Raw genomic sequence first — 11,314 nt, 5'->3', positions numbered from 1 at the left:
AGAAAACAAGATCTATCCTTCTGCTGAATCCAAGAAATAGACCATAATATCAAGTTAGACATCACCCCAGAATAAAAAGATGGGGAAAGGTAGATCAAGTAAATAGACCCAAGAAGGAAGCAAGAGTGTCTTGCTTCTGGAAAAAAAATAGATATGAAACCAAAAGTAATTAAAAGAGATAGGGAAGAACACTATATACTCATCAAAGAAAAATTTACTAAGAGGGTATTGCAATTCTAAATGTTTATGCACCAAATACAAGGCACCCAAGTGCCCTTTTATAAAAGAAATACTGCCATAAATAAAATCATGTATTGACCCTCACACAGTGAAAGTAGATGGTTTTAATAACCAACATTCACCAACAAACTTGCCATCCAGATAAAAACCAGAGAAATGTTGGAGTTTAATAACATCGTAAATCAAATGGATCTCGCAGACATCTACAGAACATTCCACTAAATCACTAAAAATATATACTTTCTTCTCAACAGTTCATGGACATTTCTCCAAAATTAACCCCACAAGGAAACAGACAGGAAGTCTTAACAGTGGTAAGAAAATTGAAATAATACCCTGCATTCTATGCGATCACAATAATTAAAGCTAGATATTAACAACAACAGAAAGTACATGAAACTCAGGAAAACTGAACTAATGAATAAAAACAGGGCAAGACAGAAATCAAGAAACTAAAAAGTTTCTAGAATAGATTGAAAACGTAAACACGACATACCCAAACTTATGGGTATCAAATTCATAGTACTACATTCTCATGTAAGGAATAATAAGCCAGAGAGATTTCATATTAGTAGCTTTCTGACACGGGTGAAAGCTTTAAATACCAAGAAGAAATAATACCTCAACAAAATAGACAGTAAGAAATAATCAAATGCAGGGCTGAAACCGATAAAAACAGAAACAAACAAAAATTACAAAAAATGAAATGAAGAGTTGGCTTTTGAGAAAAACAACAAAATTGACAAATCCTTAGCCAAATGAAACTAAAGACACTGAGAGAAGTTTCAAATTAATATTATTAGAGATAAAGGGGAACATTAAATTAAGAAATTAAGAAAACATAAGCTATTCTTTAAAAATCAGCACTCCATCAAATTAGAAAACTAAAAGAAATGAAAGATTTTCATGATATATACAACCTACCAAAGTAAAATTCAGATCAAATAAGCAATTTAAATACATGTAATTTAATAACACATGAAATAAAAGTTAGTTAAAAGTTTCTCAATCACTCCTCCCCCATTAAATCCAGGGCAAGGTGGATTAAGCACAGGATTTTACCCGACATTCAAAGAAGAATTAATGCCAATACTCCTCAAATTTTTCCATAAAATAGAAACAGAAAAAAAAAATTCCTAATTCTATTTAGCAACTCACTGTTACCCTGATATTAAAATCACACAAAGATCCTGTAGGAGGAGCTAAGGTGGGAGGAGTAAGGAAAGGAAGAGGAGGAACTGAGAAAGGAAGAGAAAAAAGGAAGAGGAGGAGCTTGAGAGGGCAGAGATGTAGGAGGATGGAGAATCACACAGATATGGAGAGCACTCGTGGGGAACAACTTATAAACTTACAGGTTAGCTAATTGGGATACAACTCTCTTTGTATGGGCATCTTGTTATTAATCATTATCAAACATATAAAGCCTTTGATTAATCTATAAGAATTAGAGTCTCATTCTTTTATTGGGCCCACATGAATGGCGGAATGGTCTGGGTAATGCCATGCCTTGCGCAGACAGTGTGGAAGATTGGCAGAACCATCTCTCATGCTGGCATCTAGTGGGTGGCAGGGCTGGTGTTTCTGGCGGGCCAGTTCTAGCTGCAGCACACACGTGGCCTCAGGCTGAGAAACATGGCGGCTGGGCTAGGCAGAGCCGCTGCAGCTTAGATAGTCGGCCTGAGCCAGAGGCCAATTTAATTATTTACACCAACAAGATACAATGAAAATGGAAAGTTTACATATATCCATATCATTTATGAAGAATCACACAAAAATTCTGAATAAGTACTGTCAAATAGAATCCAAGAACAAATTAAAAGTTATACCAACCACGATTACATTGGCCTCATCCCAGAAAGCCAGGAATCCTTCAACATAAGTTAATTAATACCAATAGATGGAAAAAAAAGGTTCTTTACAAAATCAAACTGCTTTCATGATAAGAATAATGCAAAGATTAAGGGCACAAGGGACATACCTCAACATAATACAACGATTTACATCAAACCCACAGCCAACACTATTCTAAATAGAAACTGAAAGCATTACCATGAAAATTAAGAACATGTCAAGGTTGTCAACTCTTTACACCCCTTCTCAGTATAGTACTTAAACTGAGGGAGATCAAGGAGATAGTAATAGGAAATATAGAAACAATATCTTTGTTTGCAGATGATATTTTATACATAAAAAACTCTAAAAACCTTCACCAAGAATCTTCTACAACTGACACTTTCAGCAAAGTAACAGATTACAAAATTAACACACAAAACAATCAGTCTCATGGTTCCTCAGAAAATTGGACATAGAACTTACTACTATGCTATACCACTAGTTCTTAGTTCTTAGAGAACTAAGCAGAGAGTTCTCAAAAGATGAAACACAAAGGGCTGAGAAACGCTTGAAGCAATGTTCAATATCCTTAGTCTCCAGAGAAATGAAAATTAAAACTACTTTGAGAATTCATCTTACCCTATTCAGCTATTAAGAAAAGTGAAATCATAAAGTTTTTAGACAAATGGATGGAACTAGAAACAACCAATCATCCTGAGTACGGTAACCAAAACCCTCAAAGACCATGCTGTATGCTTTTTCTTAAATGCGGATGCTAGCTTTTAAACCTTTGATACATGTGCTACTATCTGAATAACCTCTGTGGTTAGCGATCTAGTCAGAGCCTGAGTGGGAGGAGAGAATCTTCTAAGAAGAGGGAAATAAAATACAGTATTATGGAGAGACTGAGGTGAAACTAGAATAGGATGATGAAATAAGGACGGGATGGGAAAGAAGAGGAAAGGAGGGCATATGGGTGGGACTACTAACACTAAGGCATACATATATGAAAGGAATCTAAATGAAGTCGCCAATTAATAGGAGAGACAATGTCCCAACTTTCTGTCTTATGCCACCAATTATAATATCTAGTGTCAGAAATAGGCTACATCTTATTGAGCCATTGGCTAAAGGGTCCCCATGGAAACCTCCAGACATCATAGCTTATTTCTAAGACTCTCCAAACTTGATGGCTAACATCATTTTATGTCATCAAAATGGAAGAGTAGCTTGTGCCTAACTAGAAGTTCTATTCCTACTGACAAGTATTGGAATGTTCTCTGCACATTACTGAAGAAAAAGGTAATCATCAGTATCACCCAGATATAGTAAGGTCCCAACCTTACTATAGTGATCTGTCTGCAAGACATGCTGGTTCAATCATGGCACAAATGTTATGGGACAAACCAGCCACTTAAAAAAAAAAAAAAACTTAAAGCCCACTCTATGCAGTGGAACCTGGCACTACTAAAGTGACCAAGAACCTGAGATTCAATAGGTTGTGAGCTTGTGTGCCCTTCCCCCAGCCTTGAGCAGAACCTAAAGACCTTGTTTACCACAACAGACCAAGTGATAGGATCTAAGTGGAGTTACCCACCTTGGCTGCTCTGAATTTAGAAGAATAACTGCCCCTGGGCTTGCCTTGAGATATCTCTGGCCGTGACCCAGAACAGATTCCCCCACTCCGGCTGAAACAAGAAAGGGTTTAGGAGGGGCTTTCCCTTTAAATTGAGAGCTGAGCATTAAACTTCGAGCCTTGATCAGAAAACTTTGTCTTGGCTTCATCTTTCTCGCCCTCCGTCCCTTTCTTCATTTCCAGCCCTCCTTTCAGGAGAACCCAGTTGACCCGTGGCCGCAGGTGGCTACAGGCTTGAGGGAAAACCTAGCACTGTTTTCCTGCTAAGTGAGCATCACAATAAAAGACTGCTATAGCAATAGATCAGTGCCTTAGTCACCCACGTCAGGGAAGCTTCTTGTAGTACTTTTTCAGCTGAGAAGTAACACAGAGACCCACACCTGGACATTGTACAGAGAATAAACAACTTTGAAGCATTCAGTTCTAAATGGGATGTCTTTAATCAGAACCCTTTCCTCAGGCTGGAGGATCTGTGGTGGAGTAGGAGTCAAAAAGATGCTAAGACCCATGAGTGATGGATGACTCTGAGGATATGATGACTTCCAGACACAACAGGGCTAATGCACAAATGAACTCATAAACACTGTCAGAATGCACAAGACCTGCACAGGTTCAAGCTGGAAGGGATTTCTGCACTAAGAAAGACATGGGTCTCACTCCTAAATAGGAATCTATCTGCAATTGATACTCCATGGTAAAGAGAAAACCAGTTTTCTTCAGTTGAGTCTTACTGGCTATCTTATCCACTTCAGGGAGGACACTATTCCCAATAGTAGTTGATCAACACAAAATTATCTTAATGGTATTTTAGAGACTTATTGTTTCACTTTGCTTTGTTTTAGCATTTTTTCTTATCAGACTTTTGTTTGTTTTGATTTTCATTTTTGTGGGTTAATATTTTTCCTGTTTTGTTTCTTTCTCTTTTAAAGAAAGAGAAAACGCTTATAAAGTTTGGAGTGTGGCAAAGTTGGAAATATCTGAGAGGAACTGTGGCACAGGAAACATTGCTGAGGTATACTGTATGAAAAATATTTTCAATAAAAACATCAGATAACTGACGACAAGATTTAATTTAATTTTAAGTAAAAAGGAAAAAACAGCGGAATTTTTCTTATGAGTTTACACATGTTTGGCTATAATTACAAGTATGTAGATTTCTGAGAATGGCTATGGACTTTCAAAAGATGTGAAAGAGATTTTTTTCACCATACAAATAGTAGGATTTCTATTTAAAAAATAGGCAGGAAACCAGGGTTTAATGGCGGTACAACTTGAGTTTTATTTGCTATAAAGCATTAGGATATTGAAAGAAAAAAAGTCTCCATTTTCTGCAACCTGTTTTGTTCTTAAAAAGAAGTTATATATAAAAATTTGGCAGTTTTCATCCAAGCACTGCTCAGCAGAAACAGGCTGTGAGCCAACAGATTAAGAAGACTGACTGTTGGCAAGCTACCCTATTTTAATACTACCTGGTGCCATGAAACATCAGGCACATCTAACGTCATTGTTTTGGCTCCATAGTTATGAAACAGTCTGCTTATTATTTCGTTCAGTGTGTACCTACAGGAAACTAATGTGTTGTTCATATGAGCTTCATGTATGTTCATCCCTGCAACAATTATTTCAAATCCTAATTAAGGGCAATTTCTGCCTTGTTTATGTATCTACACCAGGTGCTTGCGTGATGGAAAGTGGACTTGCTACTGAAATGCTGAGAAAATCAGGTAGGAAGCATGTAAAACTGCATGCCAATTTGTGGTCCATAGCAAACTCATAGTGGTGAAGAACACTGTTTTGTGAGTCCCCCTGGAAAGCAACCAGCTTTTTCTTCTGCCAATGTCCCCTATCATTACTGTGTCCCTTTTCTGCACTTGGAACTCGCCTTCCCTGTGATGCTTTTTATGGACTCTGCATCACTTCTGGCTATCTGGGGGCTTACTTTATGGATCTCATAAACTATTGGGCTAACAAAGAGGCTTTGCCACTCAATAGTAAGGTTTTCAAAAGTCATTTTGCATTTCTCTTTATTGAAAGACTGGTGTCTTTCTTTAGCCTCTCTCAGGCAAAAGTTGTTGCTTCATACTTTTGCTCCAGATGAAAGGAACTTTTAACCATGTCCTTCCTTGTTCACATTCAGCATTCCAGGCTTTTTGAGGGAGTGCCAGTCTCTTAATGTAAGTTACTCTAATCATCTACTGTTGGCAGAGTGAAATTGTCTTTGGCAAAAGTTAGGATTTTGGATGTTAATTAAAATAGAAATTCCATCACCGGTCTGTGCCATGGTGGCTGATATTCCAAAATAATAAAGAATAACTTCTGTCAGTGTACATGTAGGTTATAGAAGTTTGTCATCCAAATTCAGATATGTGTAGGCACGAATCAACACTGTCCTGAGTAATCTGATGTATGAGCACCCTGTGAATAGGTCACGCTGATTATGAAATGTTGGTGTGCAAAGCAACATTGTTAAGTAAACATTATCATCAGGATGATGTGGAGTTTTTTTTTAGCATGGTAACAAACATACTGTACAATATGAAAGACATTCAATGCATATCACTTACATATTAGGATTTTTAAAAAATCTGTAATATAAGAAGTTTGTACCTGAAAGCTTAAAAATAATTTTTCTAAGTTTAAAAAGAATTACTATAAGCAATAAAATAGGCAGGAACTACTTTATTCATAACAAAGACTTTCATTGATTATTAAAATATATGACATATTTTCTTTGGAGATGTGGGAACAAATTACCCTGGAAAGATGATACTCTGGGAGAAAGACTGTTTTTCAGTTACTGTGTATATATTGTGACTCCAGATAAAAGAGTTATATAATAAATATTTCTATAATAACATATCATTAGTAAATCCCGTATAACTTTTCATTCTTAAATCATATTTTAAGTAATTCCATAGAATTTCATTTGAAGATCCATAATTAAATGAGACATTTCCTTATTACATATCTTGAGAATTCTTTCTATTTTCCTGATCATTAGCTTCTGCTAATAGTTCATCAATAGGTATTTCTTGTTAGGATGTCTTTATAATTTATTTATAAATTTATGAATAACAAAATAAAACCAACACTTCAAACTCTTAATATTCACTGTAAGAAATATTTGGTACAGCTCCCACTAACTTGTGCTGTTACTAATTGTATGTGGAAATTAAATCCTTCAAATATCTACAGTGCTCATTGTTAACCACTGGTGCATCCTAGAGGTAGGGCCAGTGTAGATACCTTACAAAAGATAACCATTTTCCTTGTGCAATAATTATTTCATGCTGGGTTTCTCAGGGGTAAGCTGTGCTTACTTCAAATCTATTTTATCAAAATAATGAACACTCTTTAAACAACAGACTTCTTTGCTTAAAGCATCATCTATATAAATATTCATGATGTACTAGATATGAAATATTTCCAGTATTAAACAGTTCTTATTTCCTTTAAAATATGATCTTCTAATTTACATCCAAAAACCTTGCCAGAGTGTAACTCTCTGTCAATATAGTTAAGAACATTTATTAATCTGTAAAACGTCGTCCTTATTATGCTGACTAGGGAACTAATCTGTTCTCACTAGGAAGATCCTATCACTGTCTTCCACAGCTATATAAATATCTATGGAAGATTGTTTAAAGCTGAAGCCAGCATAAACATGTTGAAATATAAAATACCAATAGAAATGTCTCAGTTATTAAGGATCATTACTACAAAAATATACGATATGTCATAATGAAATCTAGTAGTTGGTAACAATTAATACACACCTGGCTCTATTTCAAGGCACTGTTCTGCTATAATGGTTGATTTATCCCTAATAGCACATTCCTCTCATCATGGAGACTAGCTAGCTTATATAATGCAGGAGTAAAATGATAATTTGAGAGCAAGCATAACCGACAAGCTATTGGCAGAGACTGGCTACTAGGACAATGAGAATCAGCTTTCTCCAAAGATGCAGCCCCTTGTAGCTTGCCAACAGGGCAGCAGACTTGCCCTGTAACTCTGCTGTACTGCTAGCATTAAATGGACTTGATGGATTTAAACCAGAGTACACGGAGTTGAGATGAAGATCTGAGGGGTTATGGCAAGAACTGTAAATGAGAAAGTGGTGATGGTTTTGATGAGAACACATTTTATGCATGTATGAAAGTCTTAATTTAAAACACTTCAAAAACCCCAAAGCACAACATGTAAGGAACACGATGTGCCTTATAATCAAATAATCAGAATATAAAATGTGTAATTATAAAACATAATTATAACATCAGTCAGAGTATTTAAATGGGTAGGCTTAACTCATCCATTTAAAGTAACTGAGCATTGACCCATAAAGGTAGACTCAGTGCCATTATTAAGACAAAACATACAAAAAACAAAACTGAGATATGACAAGTGCCCATGAACAGTTATATGTTCCCCAGTAAGAAGACATGCATCATCAGAACAAAACACATCAGCAGTCAAGCAATGAAAATGTCAAGAAGACAAGCAAGCCAATTAAAAATGGGGTCTAGGACTAAACAGAGAATCCTCAAAAGATGAAATACTTAAAAATTGTTCAACATCTTTAGATATAAGAGAAATGAAAATTAAAACTACTTTGAGGCTTCATCTTATCCTATTCAGAAAGGCCAAGATTAAGAAACAACTGATAGTGGATACTGTCAAGGGTATTAGGAAAGTGGATCACTGATTCTTTGCTGGAGAGAGTGCAAACTGATATATCTATGCTAGAAATCAGTATGGAAGGTCCTCTGAAAGCTAAAAAACCTATCTGAAGATCCAGATACATCAATCTTGGGCACATACCCAAAAGACTCTTCATGGAACAGAGACTCTTGCTCATCCATGTTCATTGCTGCTCTATTCATAACATCCAGAAATCTGAAACAGCTAGTATGTCTATCAATGGATGGATGGTAATGGAAATATGGTGCATTTACACAATGCAATATTATTCAACTGTTAGAAAAAAATAAATCATGACATTTGCTAGTAAACGGATAGGGAAAGAAACAGTCATGCTGAGTCAAGTAATCCAGGCACAGAAAGAAAAACATTCCTGGTTTTATCTTAAATGTGGGTTGTCACCTTTTATGGCTTACAGTTTTGTATTTCTTTTAGAATACAGGAAGTGGCTAGGTAAATAGTAAGGGAAGGGGTGTGTGTGTGGGAGATATTCCAAAGAAGAAAGAGAGAGAATTCTGTTATAAAGAAAGAAAGAGAAACAGAATAGGAGGAATGTGTAGGGAAATGGGAAGGCAAGATAGAAGAGGAAATATGGAGAGGAGTAACTAACACTAAAGGCCTGTTGAAAAGCCATACGGAAACTGGCTATTGTAGGTGCTTCCCAAAATACACATATATGGAATTTAAAGGAGTTACCATATAACATGGGAGAAAATGCCTCAACTGGATACCATATGCTACCAACTAAAATCCCCAGTAGTAGGAATATTATTTATATTGTACAACAAGCAATAAAAATATTACATGTATTTGAGGAGTTTACCAAAGAGGTCTCATGGACTCCCTCAAACATTATTTGGTATAGCCAATGCTATTGGCTATTCTCCACAACCTACTCTTTCTGAAGATATCCCATATCTATGTTTTCAAACATGGAGACCATGTTCTAACTGGGGCCAACTAGAAGCTTCACTCGTAGTGACTATTGTTCATAATGCTGAAATGAACACACAGACACAAACCATGGGAGCTACAATAGCAATCTGACTACAAGACACACCCATGGTGCAATAGTGACACAATGTTATGGCAATAACCAACCACTTTTTAAAGTTGTGTACAAGGTATGCTACGTGAGATGGAACCCACATCAGACACTGGTAATGAGACCAAGAACCTGAGGCTTGGTAGGTCATGGACCCTAGGGAAACCTATTACAATTATTCTACATGAGCATAGTAATAAAAATTATTCCTAATAATACGTTGTTATACAATAAACCTTCATCAGGAAAGAACCTTCTTGGAATAGATGGTAATTAACACAGAGGCTTACAACTGTACAATGTGTAGAGTGAGATACTTTGGAGCACTCAGCCCTAAGTGGCATATCTTTCAAGGCTCAGAGATCTATGCAGAAGAGGAGGCAGAAAGAGTGGAAGAGCCAGAGATGATATAAGAGCAAAATAGTGTTTTCCAGACAATATGTTACTGATGCACTTATGAACTTAAGATTGCCAGCATGAACAAAACATGCACAAGTCAAACCAGAAGAAAATCCCAGCATAGAGAGGGGAAAGTGGGCACAAAGTCACCATGGCTGAACTAGATGACAATAATTAACACAGATATCCACAACAGGATGAAGTGGAAGGTTCTGGTTGTGTCATATGATACAGACTCACACGGTTTCTTGCCTAAGGCAAATTCATGTGGTGTTTTGCTGAGGCAAGATCCATGGAAGGATACATGATGTTTGGAGAGAGTATAAATAAGACTCAATGGCAGTGACAGGGTGCTTGCATAGCTATCCTTGCAAGGGTTGGTCTTCACTGTTCTTCACTTTGTTGAGAGAGGAGACTTGCTGACTCTGGTCCCTCCCTCTGACTTGTGCTGATGAGGCAGAGGCCTGGTTGTTTCTGCTGGTTCCTGCCACTGGGCTAATTCATGTTGCGTATCCTGACATTACTGAATTGGACTGCTGGTATCCTGACAAATGGAGATCAGAATCACTCCAAAGAACTACTTCTAAACAGATCCACATCCCCTTGTCCTATTTACCATTTTTTCTCTCCTACTTTTGGATGGGGGGCTAGAACGGGTGGTTTGAAGCATTTGAGAGCCTTTATTGGGGGGCATCCTCTCAGAGGTGAAGGTGAGGAGGAATGGGGGAAGAACTCTGCAAAGGGGGACCAGGAGGCAACATTTGGGATATAAATAAATAAAATAATAATAATAATAATGTAGGTTTGAAAACTAAACCTACAAAAGGGAAACATGCAGCGAGTGAACGACAGTGAGCCCCTTAGTCCTAAATGAAATATATTTGTAAAACCCCTCCCCCACAAGTCTTATGGATCTATGAGGAAAAGGAGGTGAAAAGACTCCAAGGAAAGATTGCAAGAGGCACTGGATGACTCCAAGGAAACAGCATCCTCCGGACTCAACAGAGCCGATACACATGTGAGCTCACAGCTTGTGACAATCCCCACAGGACAGGAACAAGTTCAAACTAAACAAATCTTAGTACAAAGAAAGGGCCATAGACGCAAAGACTCCTCCTTAGCCAAGAATCTGTCTTCAACTGTTACCTGCTGGGAGAGGGAGGAGTCAGTTTTCTTCAATGAAGCGACACTGGGGATGTCAGCATCATTGTAGGGTGGCCCTCATGCTCAGGAACTGACCAACACAACATGGATTCCATGCTGCTCGTGTTTGTGCTTTCGTTTTAGATTGGTTTGGGTTTTTGTTTCTGTATTTAGGAGCAATTTAAAAACAAATTCTTTCTTCTTTCTCTTCCTTTTATTAAAGATAGTTTTTCCCCCTCATATGACATATCCTGATTTTAGTTTCCCCTCTCTCTGCTCTTGTCAGTTCCTTCCCGCTTCATCCTGTCTCTAGATCC

Source organism: Grammomys surdaster, unplaced genomic scaffold (assembly GCF_004785775.1).
Source record: "Grammomys surdaster isolate TR1022 unplaced genomic scaffold, NIH_TR_1.0 136, whole genome shotgun sequence".
In the NCBI taxonomy this organism is placed as follows: Eukaryota; Metazoa; Chordata; class Mammalia; order Rodentia; family Muridae; genus Grammomys; species Grammomys surdaster.
This window is presented reverse-complemented; position numbering follows the sequence as displayed.